General features: G+C 41.9%; 1 protein-coding gene across 6 annotated transcripts in view; it reads left to right on the top strand.

The window, feature by feature from the left end:
• The window catches only part of TTC23 (tetratricopeptide repeat domain 23), a 157,274-nt gene that overhangs the window by 100,131 nt on the left and 40,222 nt on the right, over window positions 1-16,921 (top strand). The gene's annotated exons all lie outside the window — the stretch shown is intronic.

Below are 16,921 nucleotides of genomic sequence, written 5' to 3'. Positions count from 1 at the left end.
AAACAAGCCGGGACTTCCTGAAGGTGGATTTCTCATGCGGGTGCATAATTTAAGTCTTGTTTCACAGACAAAGCTTTTTATACTTTAAAGCTTATCTATGTACAGATTATGTGACCAAAGGTATTAGGGTTATTTTCTACCACATTCTGCGACCTTTACCTGAAGTTACTTAGAACTGTCATCTGGTAGCTGCTGTTCCACTTTATCATTTTAAAAGATTCCTCTGTGAGTGCGTCAGTTAGGGTTCTCCAAAGCAGAACCAGTTGGATGTATACATAGAGAAAGAGAAGGATTTATTTAAGGAATTGGCTCACACAGTTGTGGGGGCTGACAAGTCTGAAATCCACAGGGTAGGTGGGCCAGCTGAAAACACAAGCAGAGTCTCTATGTCACAGTCCCCCTTCTTCACTGGAACCTCAGCCTTTTGTTCTGTATGAGGCCTACTCATATTGTTGAAGGTAATCTCCTTTATTCAAAGTCTACTGATCATAAATGTTAATCACAACTACAACGTACATTCAAAGCAACATTTAAACTAGTATTTGACCTAACAACGAGGCACTAGTATTTGACCTACCAACTGGACACCACCGCCTAGCCAAGCTGACACGTACAACTAACCATTACATCAGTTTGATGTTTTTATATGGTGTCATCTGCTAAAAGCACCTTTTAAATTGTTTTCTGAGAATTTTTCCCTATTAAAGTTGTAAAATATAGACTAACTCATTTTTTATTTCAAATCAGATATAATGATACAGTACTGAGAGTTCTTTATTGCTATTTCTTTACAAATTTGTATGACTATTTAGACTCCCATGCACAGTTTATTGGGAGAAGGCAATGGCACCCCACTCCAGTACTGTTGCCGGAAAATCCCATGGATGGAGAAGCCTGGTGGGCTGCAGTCCATGGGGTCGCTAAGAGTCAGACATGACCGAGTGACTTCACTTTCACTTTCCACCTTCATGCATTGGAGAAGGAAATGGCCACCCACTCCAGTGTTCTTGCCTGGAGAATCCTATGGACAGAGAAGCCTGGTAGGCTGCAGTCCATGGGGTCGCACAGAGTCGGACACGACTGAAGCGACTTGGCGGCAGCAGCTTGGCAGGCAGCACAATTTATTAGAGTGTGCCATTCTCTCACTTTCTCTGGATCATCTCCCTTAAATACTAATACCTATCCTATGATTTATTATTATCATTTTATAGATAAGTCAGTCAAGAATTAGGACAGTTGAGTGATATGCCCAGGAGTACACAGTCAATAAATGGCATAGCCCAGATTTAAACACACTGTTTTCTGAAAGGTAATTCTGGCTGGTATGTAGAGAGTAGACTGGGGAGGGTATGCCTGGAGTGGAGACAGACTGAAGTACTGAAGGTGAAGATGGAGGTGGCTTAAACCAGGATGATGTTAGTAAGGATGAAGGAGTTGGGTATGACAAAGATTTAGGAGGCAGAATTTATGAGATATAGAAATTGAAAGGATACAGGACAAAGAGGGAAGGGGAAGAGTCGAAGATGACTCCTGGGTTTCTAGTCTGGACACCTGAGAAGATGTGTGTGGGGGAGCAGGGGTGACAGGGATGACCAGATGAGCTCAGGTTTTGATGATGAGTCTGAGATGCCCTAAGGCATCCAAGCAGCAGCGACAGCTAGATAGTTATATAATCAGGACTAGAGTTGAGAAAATAGGTTAAAAAGTCCTCCCCTTGTACACAGTAATTGCCTTGGGAGAGAGTGAGATCACCCAGGGAGGCTTCATGGAGTGAGAAGGGAAAAGGACGACAAGAGTCTTGAGGAATATTGGTATTCGTTGGTTGCATAAAGAAGGATAAATCGGTAAAGTGAAAAAGAAGAATTTGTCAGAAAAAACAGGAAGAAAAGTAAAGAAAGAGATGTCCTCTTCCTTTTGCAACCGTTTGCTGCTCTGGAGGACACGGAGCTGTTGGAGGAAAAATGAGTTAATATTTGTCAAGTGTTGAGCACCGTGCCTGCTGGTGCAATATGTGAATTTTGGGAACGTTCTCCCTCTTCTTTTCTTGTTTTTCTTTTTCTTTTATTGATGGCCTAGTTGAGGGAAGCCCTGGGCCACTAATGAGGACAGAATCCAGATTGTACTGTGAGTGAGGTGTGAGGAAGCAAAGGTAATACATGCCGATGCCTGCCTCAAAAAGTACCAAGAGGCAGGGAAGACCGACCCAGGCATGGGGCAGAGTACATGGAAAGTTCTGAGGGTAAGACAAGATTTGACACATTTGGGGGAACTGCGAGGAGTTCCTGATCCCTGGGCAATGGGTGTGGAAAGTCATGGTAAGGAATTCGAGCTTCACCCTAAGGGCAGTTAAGGGTTTTCAAGCAGGGAGAGGGACATCATCAGATTGTCTGTCTAGAAGGGTTGCTCTGCAGCATGGAGAATGGACTGGACGGCAGAGAGATAAGCAGGGAGGTGGCTCAGGAGATGGCTGCAGCAGGCCAGGTAGGGACGGTGACAGCCCGGACGCAGCGGGTGTCGTGAGAATGGAGCGACCTGGACGGAGCTGATACAGATGTACGGAGAGCAGAAATGACAGGCCTGGGAGGTGCACAGATGTGGGGTGGTGAAGGAGATGGGGGGGTCCAGCTTTAGACCAACGTTCTGTCTGTGGCTGGTCAGGACATTTACTATGCAAAAGAACACTGGTAGATTTGCAATTTTTTGTTAGTATCAATAATTCTGAATATTCTTATAAAAAACTTTTTTATTTCTTTAAGTTATGTGCTGATATAAATTACCAGAAGTTAAACTGCTGGTAGGTAAAGCATTAATATTTTATACTTCTTGATTTTTATTGACATTCTGCCAAAGGGTTGTTTTGATTTGCCTGGCCACCAGAAATTTGCTTTTCTTTGCTCTTAATTGAGCTACTTTTACACCATCTTTGTCAACTTTTTCAATGCTATTTTACATAGCATTCAGAAAACTAAGATCATGGCATCTGGTCTTCTTGGCAAATAGATGGGGAATCAATGGAAATAGTGAGAGACTTTCTTTCTTTGGGCTCTAAAATCACTGTAGTTGGTGACTGCAGCCATGAAATTAAAAGATGCTTGCTCCTTGGAAGAAAAGCTATGACCAACCTCAGTTCAGTTTCAGTTCAGTCACTCAGTCGTGTCCGACTTTTTGCGACCCCATGAATCGCAGCACGCCAGGCCTCCCTGTCCATTACCTGGAGTTCACTCAGACTCACGTCCATCGAGTCAGTGATGCCATCCAGCCATCTCATCCTCTGTCGTCCCCTTCTCCTCCTGCCCCCAATCCCTCCCAGTATCAGAGTCTTTTCCAATGAGTCAACTCTTTGCATCAGGTGGCCAAAGTACTGGAGTTTCAGCTTTAGCATCATTCCTTCCAAAGAAATCCCAGGGCTGATCTCCTTCAGAATGGACTGGTTGGATCTCCTTGCAGTCCAAGGGACTCTCAAGAGTCTTCTCCAACACCACAGTTCAAAAGCATTTTGATATTTGGCAAAACTAATACAGTTATGTAAAGTTTAAAAATAAAATAAAATTTAAACCACTTACTAATAAAAAAAAACAAAAAACAAAAGCATCAATTCTTCGGCGCTCAGCCTTCTTCACAGTCCAACTCTCACATCCATGCATGACCACAGGAAAAACCATAGCCTTGACTAGACAGACCTTTGTTGGCAAAGTAATGTCTCTGCTTTTGAATATGCTGTCTAGGTTGGTCATAACTTTCCTTCCAAGGAGTAAGTGTCTTTTAATTTCATGGCTGCAGTCACCATCTGCAGTGATTTTGGAGCCCAAAAAATAAAGTCTGACACTGTTTCCACTGTTTCCCCATCTAGACAGCATATTAAAAAGCAGAGACATTACTTTGCCAACAAAGGTCCGTCTAGTCAAAGCTATGGTTTTTCCAGTAGTCAAGTATGGATGTGAGAGCTGGACTATACAGAAAGCTGAGCACCAAAGAAATGATGCTTTTGAATTGTGGTGTTGGAGAAGACTCTTGAAAGTCTCTTGGACAGCAAGGATCCAACCAGTGAATCCTAAAGGCAATCAGTCCTGAATATTCATTCGAAGGACTGATGCTATAGCTAAAATTCCAATACTTTGGCCACCAGATGCGAAGCACTGACTCATTGGAAAAGACCCTGATGCTGGAAAAGACTGAAAGCAGGATGAGAAGGAGATGACTGAGGATGAGATGGTTGGATGGCATCACCAACTCGATGGACATGAGTTTGAGCAAGCTTTGGGAGTTGGTGATGGACAGAGGAGCCTGGTGTGTTGCAATCCATGGGGTCACAAAGAGTCGGACACGACTGAGTGACTGAACTCCCATTTTACAAATTTTATTAATTTAAATTTTTTCCAAGTCCACATACCCTCAATGCTTCCTGACCATACCCTCCCTCAAAGATCTGCTGAGGACAGACCTGCCCTCAAAGTCTCAGCACTGTCTTTGCTGCACCAATTCCTAAAGTTCAAAGCAAGAAATCAAGATATACTCAGAGTATTCCTGCAAGGGCCATCACCCCTTACAAAATTCACTAGAATAAAAAATGGCTTCTAAGACCCAGTAGTATGCATTGCAAAGATTTGAGCTTGGTTTACACATTCCCCAAACTTTGTTTCATAGGATACTAGAATCTCATGAGAGTTCACAGGTCTATCCAGAAAAGGTGAATTCAGGAATATTAAGATCGGTATGGGCCATATTCTGTTTTGTCAGTTAGCCCAATACTGTCCTTCTTGGCAATTTTTTCCTGCTCCAATAAAAATACAGTTAATGATCAAGTACTGCACTTAGTTGTCAAGGACTCTGGTCTTCTGTAATCTAAACAGTTTCTCAGCTTGTCATTGTCTCTTAATGACAATGAAATTTTTGAAGAATACAGGCCAGTTATTTCATAGACTGTGCCTTAGTTTGGGTTTATCTGATGCTTCCTCCTGGCTAGATTCTGAGTGCAAGCCCAGCTAGAATGCTACCAAAGGACATTATATTTTCTTGGGGTATTGTATCTGGAGGCACATGAAATCCATCTGTCCTTCACTGGTGACTTTAATTTACCTGCCAGTGGTGTGGGTGCTACTTCGCTGTATAATAACGATTTTTCTGTTTGCAGCCAATAACCATTCTGTAAAGAGACATTTTTAAGACTATGTAAATATTTTACTCCTCTTTGAAATGTCTCTCCAAGTTTAGCATACATTGATGAGTCTTTCGCAAGCTAGTCTTTACCATGATGGTTGCAAATCAGTGATTTTTCGGTCTGTCCTTCTATGTACATTTATCAGTTGAAATGTCTCTCCCTCTTCTCACCAAGCTATCTATTTGTTGTGTGCATATTTGCTTTTTTCTCCTAACAATACATCCTGAAAAATCACTTTATAATTCATTTAAATCTTCTTTATTTGTTATATAGATGGATAATACTCTATTTTATGTACATAATATAGTTTTTAAAATAGTTTATGTTTTGGCATTTAAGTTGTTGTTGTTTAGTAGCTAAGTCAGCTAAGCTGACTCTCTGCGACCCCATGGACTGCAGCACACGAGACTTCCCTGTCCTTCACTTTGCTCTAACTCATGTTTATCGAGTCAGTGATCCCATCCAACCATTTCATTCTCTGCTGCTCCCTTCTCCTCCTGCCTTCAGTCTTTCCCAGCATCAGGATCTTTTCTAGTGAGTCAGCTCTTTGCATCAGGTGGCCAAAGTATTGGAGCTTCAGCTTCAGCATCAGTCCTTCCAGTGAATGTTCAGGGTTGATTTCCTTTAGGATGGACTGGCTTGATCTCCCTGCTGTCCAAGGGACTCTCAAGAGTCTTCTCCAACACCACAGTTCAAAAGCATCAATTCTTTAGTGCTGAGCCTTTTTTATGGTCCAACTCTCACATCCGTACATGACTACTGGCATTAGGTTCAGTTCAGTTCAGTTCAGTTCAGTCGCTCAGTCATGTCCGACTCTTTGTGACCTCATGAATCGCAGCACACCAGGCCTCCCTGTCCATCACCAACTCCCGGAGTTCACTCAGACTCATGTATTTCGAGTCAGTGATGCCATCCAGCCATCTCATCCTCTGTCGTCCCCTTCTCCTCCTTCCCCGAATCCCTCCCAGAATCAGTCTTTTCCAATGAGTCAACTCTTCGCATGAGGTGGCCAAACTACTAGACAGTTTCAGCTTTAGCATCATTCCTTCCAAAGAACACCCAGGGCTGATCTCCTTTAGAATGGAATGGATGGATCTCCTTACAGTCCAAGGGACTCTCAAGATTCTTCTCCAACACCACAGTTCAAAAGCATCAATTCTTTGGTGCTCAGCTTTCTGCACAGTCCAACTCTCACATCCATACATGACCACAGGAAAAACCATAGCCTTAACTAGATGGACCTTTGTTGGCAAAGTAATGTCTCTGCTTTTGAATATGCTATCTAGGTTGGTTATAACTTTTCTTCCAAGGAGTAAGAATCTTTTAATTTCATGGCTGCAGTCACCATCTGTAGTGATTTTGGAGCCCAAAAAATAAAGTCTGACACTGTTTCCCCATCTAATTCCCATGAAGTGATGGGACCAGATGCCATGATCTTCGTTTTCTGAATGTTGAACTTTAAGCCAACTTTTTCACTCTCCTCTTTTACTTTCATCAAGAGGCTTTTTAGATCCTCTTCACTTTCTGCCATAAGCGTGGTGTCATCTGCATATCTGAGGTTATTGATATTTCTCCTGGCAATCTTGATTCCAGCTTGTTCTTCTTGAGCCCAGCGTTTCTCCTGATGTACTCTGCATAGAAGTTAAATAAGCAGGGTGACAATATACAGCCTTGATGTACTCCTTTTCCTATTTTTAACCAGTCTGTTGTTCCATGTCCAGTTCTAACTGTTGCTTCCTGACCTGCATACAGATTTCTCAAGAAGCAGGTCAGGTGGTCTGGTATTCCCATCTCTTGAAGAATTTTCCACTTTATTGTGATCCACACAGTCAAAGGCTTTGGCATAGTCAATAAAGCAGAAATAGATGTTTTTCTGGAGCTCTCTTGCTTTTCCCATGATCCAGCAGATGTTGGCAATTTGATCTCTGGTTCCTCTGCCTTTTCTAAAACCAGCTTGAACATCAGGAAGTTCACGGGTCACGTATTGCTGAAGCCTGGCTTGGAGAATTTTGAGCATTACTTTACTAGCATGTGAGATGAGTGCAATTGTGCGGTAGTTTGAGCATTCTTTGGCATTGCCTTTCTTTGGAATTGGAATGAAAACTGACCTCTTCCAGTCCTGTGGCCACTGCTGAGTTTTCCAAATTTGCTTGGCATATTGAGTGCAGCACTTTCACAGCATCATCTTTCAGGATTTGAAATAGCTCAACTGGAATTCCATCACCTCCACTAGCTTTGTTCGTAGTGATGCTTTCTAAGGCCCACTTGACTTCACATTCCAGGATGTCTGACTCTAGGTCAGTGATCACACCATCGTGATTATCTGGGTCGTGAAGATCTTTTTTGTACAGTTCTTCTGTGTATTCTTGCCACCTCTTCTTAATATCTTCTGCTTCTGTTAGGTCCATACCATTTCTGTCCTTTATCGAGCCCATCTTTGCTTGAAATGTTCCCTTGGTATCTCTAATTTTCTTAAGAGATCTCTAGTCTTTCCCATTCTGTTGTTTTTCTCTGCTTCTTTGCACTGATCGCTGAGGAAGGCTTTCTTATCTCTTCTTGCTATTCTTTGGAATATTTTTTTACAACCATTACTACTATCTAATTCCAGAAATTTTTCACCACCTTAAAGAAACCTTATGCCCATTAGGAGTCATTCCTATTCCCTCCTCTTCCCACCCTCTGGCAACTACCATGTAATCTCTATCTCTGTGGATTTTTCTGTTATGGACAGTTCATATAATATGTGGCCTTTTGTCTTTGACTTCTGTTATTTAGCATAATTTTTACAAGGTTCATTTGTGTTTAGCATGCATGTATCAGTACTTCATTTCCTATTTATGACTGAATAGTACTCCTTTTGTTTATATTCATCAGTTTACTGACATTTGGGTTGTTTCTACTTTATGGTTATTATGAATAGTGTTGCTATTAACATTCATATATAAGGTTTTCAAGGATGTATATTTTCAGATCTCTTGTGTATAAGTCTAGGAGTGGAATTTTTGGATCATGTAGTAACTCAATATTTAGCTTTTTGAGGGATTGCCAAAGTATTTCCCAAAGTGACCTCAGCAGTTTACATCTCCACGAGTAATGAATGAGTTTCACTTTCTCCACATCCTTACCGACCCTTTTAATTGTCTATTTTATTTTAAACATCCTAAAGAGTGTGGAATTGTATCTCACTGTAGTTCTGATTTGCATTTCTCTAATGACTAAAGATGTTCAGCATCTTTTTATCTGTTTACTTGGACTTTTGTTTATCTTCTTTGGAGGTATGCGTATTCAAATCCTTTATCCATTTTTAATATAGTTATTTGTCTTTTTATTGTTGACTTTAAGGGTTTTTTGTGTTCATTTCGAATTAAGTGTTTATATGATATGAAGCAAGGGTCTAACTTCATTCTTTTGTATGTGGATTCTCAGTTGTCCCAGAACCATTTATTAAAAGGACTATTCTTTCATCATTGAATTACTTGGCACCCGTGTCCAAGTCAGTTGACCAAGAATGTAAGGATTTATGTCTAGTCTTTCAATTCTATTCCATTGAGCCATATGTCTATTCTTATGCCCATATCACAATCTCAGTTGTTGTTGTTTTGTAGTAAATTTATGGATATTATTGGAGAAGGCAATGGCACCCCACTCCAGTGCTCTTGCCTGGAAAATCCCATGGATGGAGGAGCCTGGTGGGCTGCAGTCCATGGGGTCGCAAAGAGTCGGACACGACTGAGTGACTTCACTTTCACTTTTCACTTTCATGCATTGGAGAAGGAAATGGCAACCGACTCCAGTACTCTTGCCTGGAGAATCCCAGGGACAGGGGAGCCTGGTGGGCTGCCGTCTATGGGGTTGCACAGAGGCGGACACGACTGAAGCAACTTAGTAGTAGTAGTAGTATGGATGTTATGAATAACACTACTATGAAGATTCAAGTACAAATTTTGTAGTAAGTTTTGAAATCCATTAAGTGTGACATCTCCAACTTGATTATTCTTTGTCAAGATTGCTTTGGCTATTCCGGGTCCCTTACATTTTCCTATGAATTTTAAGATAAACTTTTTCTTTCCAGTTTATGGAAAGAAAAAAAAAAGGAAACAGCTGGGATTTTGATAGGATTACAGTGAATCTGTATTGCAATTGTGAAGTATTGACAGCTTAACAGTATTAAGCCTTTCAATTTGTAAAATCCATAAATATCTCTTATTTATTTATGTCTTAATTTCGTTCAACCATGTTTTATAGTAACAGTTTTGTACTTATTTTGGTAGATTTATTCTCAAGTATTTTGTGGTTTTTTATGTTATTACAAATGGAAGTATTTTCTTAATTTCCTTTTCTTTCTGTCCATGCCTGTGCATAGAAATACAAATTATTTTTTTAGTATGTTCACTTTGCATCCTGCAACCTTTCTAAACTTGCTTATTAGCTCTAATTTGTGTGTGTGTGTGTATTTATGGGTTTTTTTTTTTTTTTTTGCCACACACAAGTTTTCTTAGCACTTTCAAGTTCTCAGTCTTTCCCTTTATTACATTTAGATTGACTCTGAGAAGAATCTCCCTTTATCTAGGATATGGAAGAATTCACTTCTCTTTTGGCTGTGCTGGGTCTTCACTGCACTGAGAGGGCTTTTCCAGTTGTGGTGCATGGGCTTCTCACTGCAGTGCAGGTTTCTGACGTTGCGGCACACAGGTTTCTCTAGTTATGGAGCACAGGCTTTAGATTGCACGGGCTCAGTAGTTGCCGTTCACAAGCTTAGGTGTCCTGCAGAATGCGGGTTCTTATTCCCTGATCACGGATTTAGCCCACAGCCCCTGCATTGAATGGCAGATGCTTAACCACTGGACAACCAGGGTAGTCCCCAGTTATTTTTATAATACTTGTAAAGTTTGATAGGTGACTTTTATTGTTGTTTATTCTTGAGGTTAATAAAGATTAGTGAGTGTTGAAATAAATACTTGCCTATGATCATTAAAAAGATAGCTTTATGAAGTCAAGGTAGCATTTGGATTTGAATTGACAGGTGAATAGATAAGTTGTGGTACATAAATACAATGGAATATTACTTGTCCATAAAAAGGAATGAATGTGTCAGTTGAACTGAGGTGGATGAACCTAGAGCCTGTTATACAGAGTGAATTAAGTCAGAAAGAGAAAAACAAATGTCATATATTAATGTACTTGTATGGAGAAGGCAATGGCACCCCACTCCATTGCTCTTGCCTGGCAAATCCCATGGATGGAGGAGCCTGGTAGGCTATAGTCCATGGGGTCATAAGGAGTCGGACACGACTGAGCGACTTCACTTTCCCTTTTCACTTTCATGCATTGGAAAAGGAAATGGCAACCCACTCCAGTGTTCTTGCCTGGAGAATCCCAGGGACGGCGGAGCCTGGTGGGCTGCCGTCTATGGGGTCGCACAGAGTTGGACACGACTGAAGCGACTTAGCAGCAGCAGCAGCGTGGAATCTAGAAAAAGGTATTGATGAACCTATTTGCAGGACAATAGAGATGCAAATGTAGAGAACAGACTTGTGGGCACAGCAGGGGAAGGAGAAGGTGGGACAAACTGAGAGAGTAGCGCTGACATATTCATACTACCACCTGCAAAGCAGAGACTAGTGGGAAGTAGCCTTATAACACAGGGAGCCGAGCCCAGTGCTCCTGATGACCTAGAGGGGTGGGGTGGTGGTTGGGCTGGGAGGGACACTCAAGAAGGAGGTGATATATGTACACACACACACACATACACACTTATGGCTGATTTGTGCTGTTGTATGGCAGAAACCAACACAACAGTGTAAAGCAATTATCCTCCAATTAAAAATAATAATGAAAAGATGGCATTGAATTTGAAATCAGAAAGCCAGTCACTGGGTTGGAGTCCGACACTTCTGTTTACCAGTTGTTTGATAATACAAGTCATTTAGTCTTAAAAAAAAAAAAAAAAACTATGAAAGACCCTATCCACTTCACAGAAAAGCTCAAAGATTCACAATGGAAAGTACTTTGTGAACCATTTGGCATGTTGCCAGTATGAGCTCCTTTTATTTATTAATAGTAATTGTTAAACATTTATCAAAACTCCCCTTTTCTTTAGCAACTTTACCTAAAATACAGAAAGGTACAGTGTGGCCACAGCTTTCCAAGGGAGCCCATGCCTAAAAGCCATTTATTAATTACACACAAAGAAAGGGGGTTTTGTTATTTCCCCTCTTATTTTTTCACTCTTCATTCCTTTGGAATGAGAGAAACAGCCAGGGAGAAAAGACCTTTTATTTTCTGTAGAATGTAGAAAAGTTCCAAAGTATTTTAGAACCTAGCCCATTAAAATGGAGAAGAATAAAGCCAGCCCCACAGAGCCATCACAGAGAGCTGATGAAAGGGCTGTCGCCAGCCGGCAGGTCCTCTGCAGCAGGGTTCTGTGAGGAAACCAAGCAAGCAGGACTGCTTCTGAAGCTCTTCAAGGCAGATTTTGGCACTAGAACCTTGTTTTCCTATCCAGGAGAAAAATTACAGAATTTCTTTTATGTGAGCAAGAACATGGCTGTGGGTGTGTGCTTTCAAGGGGTATAAATTAACACCACACTGGCTTGGACAACTTTTTCACATGTCTGACACTAAAATGGTATATCTCTCTTGTCAGTTTTCAGGGCAGCTCTGACACTCAGTAATCCCCAAATTTAGAGAACGGTCATTTGCAAAGTATGATGAAATAATTTATCAGTTTCTCTACCAACGACAGAAAGTCTGGGTTCAGGTTCCTGCTCTGGGTGAGTTATTGGCCTCAGTCAGGCCTTGCTGGTGGCTGATAGGTGCTCACTCATGGCCCCTGGTTGTTGCTGCTGCTGCTGCTAAGTCACTTCAGTCGTGTCTGACTCTGTGCAACCCCAGAGATGGCAGCCCACCAGGCTCCCCCGTCCCTGGGATTCTCCAGGTAAGAACACTGGAGTGGGTTGCCATTTCCTTCTCCAATGCATGAAAGTGAAAAGGGAAAGTGAAGTCCCTCAGTCGTGTCCGACTCCTAGCGACCCCATGGACTGCAGCCTACCAGGCTCCTCCGTCCGTGCGATTTTCCGGGCAAGAGCACTGGAATGGGTTGCCATTGCCTTCTCCACATGGCCCCTAGTAGGTGCAAACTATTTAGTAAATGGCAGCACTTCTTACTGGCTCTTGTTAATTGTGGTATATTTGCTATAAAGTGAAATTAATTTATTAGAAATAATCAGAGTACTATTTTTAATTTTCAAAATCTCTAACAACATCAGCCTATTTTTTTAAAAATTAGAGAAGTGTGCACGCATGCTCAGTAGTGTCTGACCCTTTGTGACCCCATGGACTATAGCCCTCCAGGCTCCTCTGTCCATGGGATTCTCCAGGTAAGGACACTGGCGTGGGTTGCCATTTCCTCCTCCAGGGGATCATCCTGATTCAGTGACCAAATCCCAGTCTCTTGAGTCTCCTGCATTGGCAAGTGGATTCTTTACTATTGTGCCACCCAGGAAGCCACAAAATTAGAAAAGTGGCAGAATGCAATTATGATTTCAGACATTATAAACCTTTTCTAAGAATGATGTAAATCCAGGAGCCATACTGCTGCTTTTGAAAAAGCAGCTATTTTTAATTAAAATGATAATGCTTTTTACCAAAAAAAAAAAAGCCATACAGAAAAATACAGAGAAATGAGCTACAAACCATCTCAGCCTGCCGCATCCCAGAAGTAGCCAGTGGTGACGCTTCTTGAGCATTTTTCCTCTGCCTGTGTGCAGATGGGTATAGACTGAGAGACAGAGAAAGGGAGAAAAAAAGATTGATAAACGTGACAGCATAAAAATGAAAAACTTCTCTGTGACAACATACCATAAAGTTGAGAAATAAATGTCAATGAAGGGAAAATATAGAAAGAGTTCTTATAAAATCCAAATGAAAAAAACAACTCAATAGAAATATGGACAAAAGACAGAGACATTTTACTGAAGAGGGAATACCAATGGCTGATAACCATCCAAAAATAATCCCCAGCCTCACTTGTTATTAAAGAAATGCAACTTAACCAAGGAGATGCCAAGGAAGTTTGGTGACACCGCATGATGGCAGGGGTGGGGGAAGCAGGCATACCTGGGCACTGCCGTGAGCACTGGGTATCAACACCATTTGCGGGGAAAGCAATTGACATTCCGTCTCCAGTTTTATAATACCCTGACCCTTTGACCCAGTGATTTCCCTTCTATAAACTTACCTAACAGACAGATGCACACAAGTTTACAAAGAAACAGGGTCAGTGACAATAGTAAAAAATAAGAAATGCCCTTAAAATCCATTAGCAGGAAATTGATTATGAAGCTACAATCTGTCCATGGGATGGGATACTATAGAGCCAGTAAACAGAATGAGATGGATGTCTGTGTTCTGACATGAAAGGTGTCCAAAGTGTATTCTTAATTTAAAAAGGTCAGATGTGAACCAGATTGTCCTTTCAGTCAATGACCATATTAAACACTACAATGTGCTGGACACAGTGTTAGGTCTGGGACTGTGATGGAAGGTTCAGTTGTCAGAGGTCTTGCGCTCAAGAAGCAGCCTAGTGAGTGAGATAGGCCTTAGTGAAGAATCACACAGGTGAATGTAAACGTACCGACGTGAAGGCGCCACAAGGAGAGGTACCAGATGCTGCGAGAGCTCCGTGCGGCAGCCCGACCCGACGTGGGATCTGATAATGAGACACCCCAAAGGGTGAGGAGAGGGGCCACCGTGGTTAGAGCCCCGAGTGGGGGGCCGAAGAGGAAGCTGAGCCGAGAGGGAGGTGGGGCTAGGCTCTGATCGTGCGTGTGTGTGTGTCTGTGTGTGTGTGCACATCAGAATTTCTGAAAAGATACCCAGGAAACTGTTGGTAGTGAGTAAGCTATTAAAAATCAGACTGGAATGGTACTGGCACAAAGACAGAAATATTGATCAATGGAACAAAATAGAAAGCCCAGAGATAAATCCACGCACATATGGACACCTTATCTTTGACAAAGGAGGCAAGACTATACAATGGGTTAAAGACAATCTCTTTAACAAGTGGTGCTGGGAAAACTGGTCAACCACTTGTAAAAGAATGAAACTAGAACACTTTCTAACACCATACACAAAATAAACTCAAAATGGATTAAAGATCTCAATGTAAGACCAGAAACTATAAAACTCCTAGAGGAGAACATAGGCAAAACACTCTCCGACATACATCACAGCAGGATCCTCTATGACCCACCTCCCAGAATATTGGAAATAAAAGAAAAAATAAACAAATGGGACCTAATTAAACTTAAAAGCTTCTGCACAACAAAGGAAACTATTAGCAAGGTGAAAAGGCAGCCTTCAGAATGGGAGAAAATAATAGCAAATGAAGCAACTGACAAACAACTAATCTCAAAAATATACAAGCAACTCCTACAGCTCAACTCCAGAAAAATAAATGACCCAATCAAAAATTGGGCCAAAGAACTAAATAGACATTTCTCCAAAGAAGACATACAGATAGCTAACACACACATGAAAAGATGCTCAACATCACTCATTATCAGAGAAATGCAAATCAAAACCACTATGAGGTACCATTTCACGCCAGTCAGAATGGCTGTGATCCAAAAGTCTACAAGCAATAAATGCTGGAGAGGGTGTGGAGAAAAGGGAACCCTCTTGCACTGTTGGTGGGAATGCAAACTAGTACAGCCACTATGGAGAACAGTGTGGAGATTCCTTAAAAAACTGGAAATAGAACTGCCTTATGATCCAGCAATCCCACTGCTGGGCATACACACTGAGGAAACCAGAAGGGAAAGAGACACGTGTACCCCAATGTTCATCGCAGCACTGTTTATAATAGCTAGGACATGGAAGCAACCTAGATGCCCATCAGCAGATGAATGGATAAGAAAGCTGTGGTACATATACACAAAGGAGTATTACTCAGCCATTAAAAAGAATACATTTGAATCAGTTCTAATGAGGTGGATGAAACTGGAACCTATTATACAGAGTGAAGTAAGCCAGAAAGAAAAACACCAATACAGTATACTAACGCATATATATGGAATTTAGAAAGATGGTAACAATAACCCTGTGTACGAGACAGCAAAAGAGACACTGATGTATAGATCAGTCTTATGGACTCTGTGGGAGAGGGAGAGGGTGGGAAGATTTGGGAGAATGGCATTGAAACATGTATAATATCATGTATGAAACGAGTCGCCAGTCCAGGTTCGATGCACGATACTGGATGCTTGGGGCTGGTGCACTGGGACGACCCAGAGGGAGGGTGTGGGGAGGGAGGAGGGAGGAGGGTTCAGGATGGGGAACACAGGTATACCTGTGGCGGATTCATTTCGATATTTGGCAAAACTAATACAATATTGTAAAGTTTAAAAATAAAATTAAATTTAAAAAAAAAACAAAAAACAAAACAAATAAAAATAAAAATCAGACTGGAAATGGGGAGAAGGGAGGGTGAGGCTTATAGACACGAAGGAAAGGACATTTAAATTTGTAATTGTTTATTCATTCCTACCACTTAGGATTTTTAAAAAATTATATGTAGCTACTACTCTTATAATTTAAAAATCTAGTTAAGTTTTAAGAAGACACACACAACCAAAAGGAAAAAAACTAAGGCCCCAACATGTCTATTTTGGTGCTAACTCTTACAGTGAGTAGGGCCTGTTCTTCCCAGCCTTTTGGAGGAGCTAAAATTGACAACTGGAAAGCTGCCACAGAGCCTTTCTCTGACTATTAAAAGAAACTGGCTCAGTCCGGGGCTCTCAGAAATCAGTTTTTGAATGCCCTCTGCACCCGGTCACTCCTTTTATCTACTTTCCTGCAGGGATTCCCAGCTCCATGTCTTTTTTTTAGCCAAAGCCCTCCAGCAGCCTCCATACATACCCTGTGGTGTGTGTGGCCATGGAAGACCTCCCTACTGGGCAGAGATGGGAGAGGAAAGGAAGTGGCACCCTTGGACTGCACCATGACCCAGTCTTGCACAAGGATATGGATGAAGCAGGGGATGGCCAGCTCTGGCAGAGCAGAGAGAGAAAGCTATGCACTTTCACAGCTGATCAGTTATAAAAGCAGCAGCAAGCTCACACTTCATGGTGACAAGCGGACTTGAGCTTCTGTTGAATTAAGGTGCAGATCTGAATCAAAGCATAAACGGAGACACTTGATAGAAGGCACTGTAACGTCTGCTCCATCCACTGTCCACTGCCTGACCCCTGCAGGTGTCCCTCTTCAGTTACCGCTCAGAATTCCGTATGCTGGCAGCTCACTCGTCCGCCAGTCAGTCTATTCAGTTCTGGGCTGAGTCTACTCTTTAGCAACTCTTCTCTGACTCTTCGTAGTTCTTCATTATGTTGACTTGAAAATTACCTTTCTGTGACTTCTGCCGTCTTGATGACCAGGTGTTAGATGAGCAAAAGGTGCAATTTGAAATCCCAGGCCCTAGTTTGAACCCCTGTTCTGTCATCAGCCAACTCTGTGACCTTCAGACAGCCGTTTATTGTCCTCGAGACTTCCTTTTCACATCCTTAAATTAGGCAGCCAGCACCGCTCTCACTGGTCATTTTGAGATTAAGTGGAGCCAGTGTCTCGGTGTTAGCTCCCTCAGGCCCCCCGTCCAGTCCTCAGCTGCACTGAGAGATCCTGGCAATTACTGTTTTCCTCTCCGTGGGAGTTCTCATCTCCAGGGTAAAGAGATCCAGTTTAAGTCCACAAATGTACTTTGAGCTA

Source organism: Bubalus bubalis, chromosome 20, assembly GCF_019923935.1.
Source record: "Bubalus bubalis isolate 160015118507 breed Murrah chromosome 20, NDDB_SH_1, whole genome shotgun sequence".
In the NCBI taxonomy this organism is placed as follows: Eukaryota; Metazoa; Chordata; class Mammalia; order Artiodactyla; family Bovidae; genus Bubalus; species Bubalus bubalis.
The sequence above is the reverse complement of the archived record's forward strand: the minus strand, read 5'-3'. Positions and strand labels throughout refer to the sequence as shown.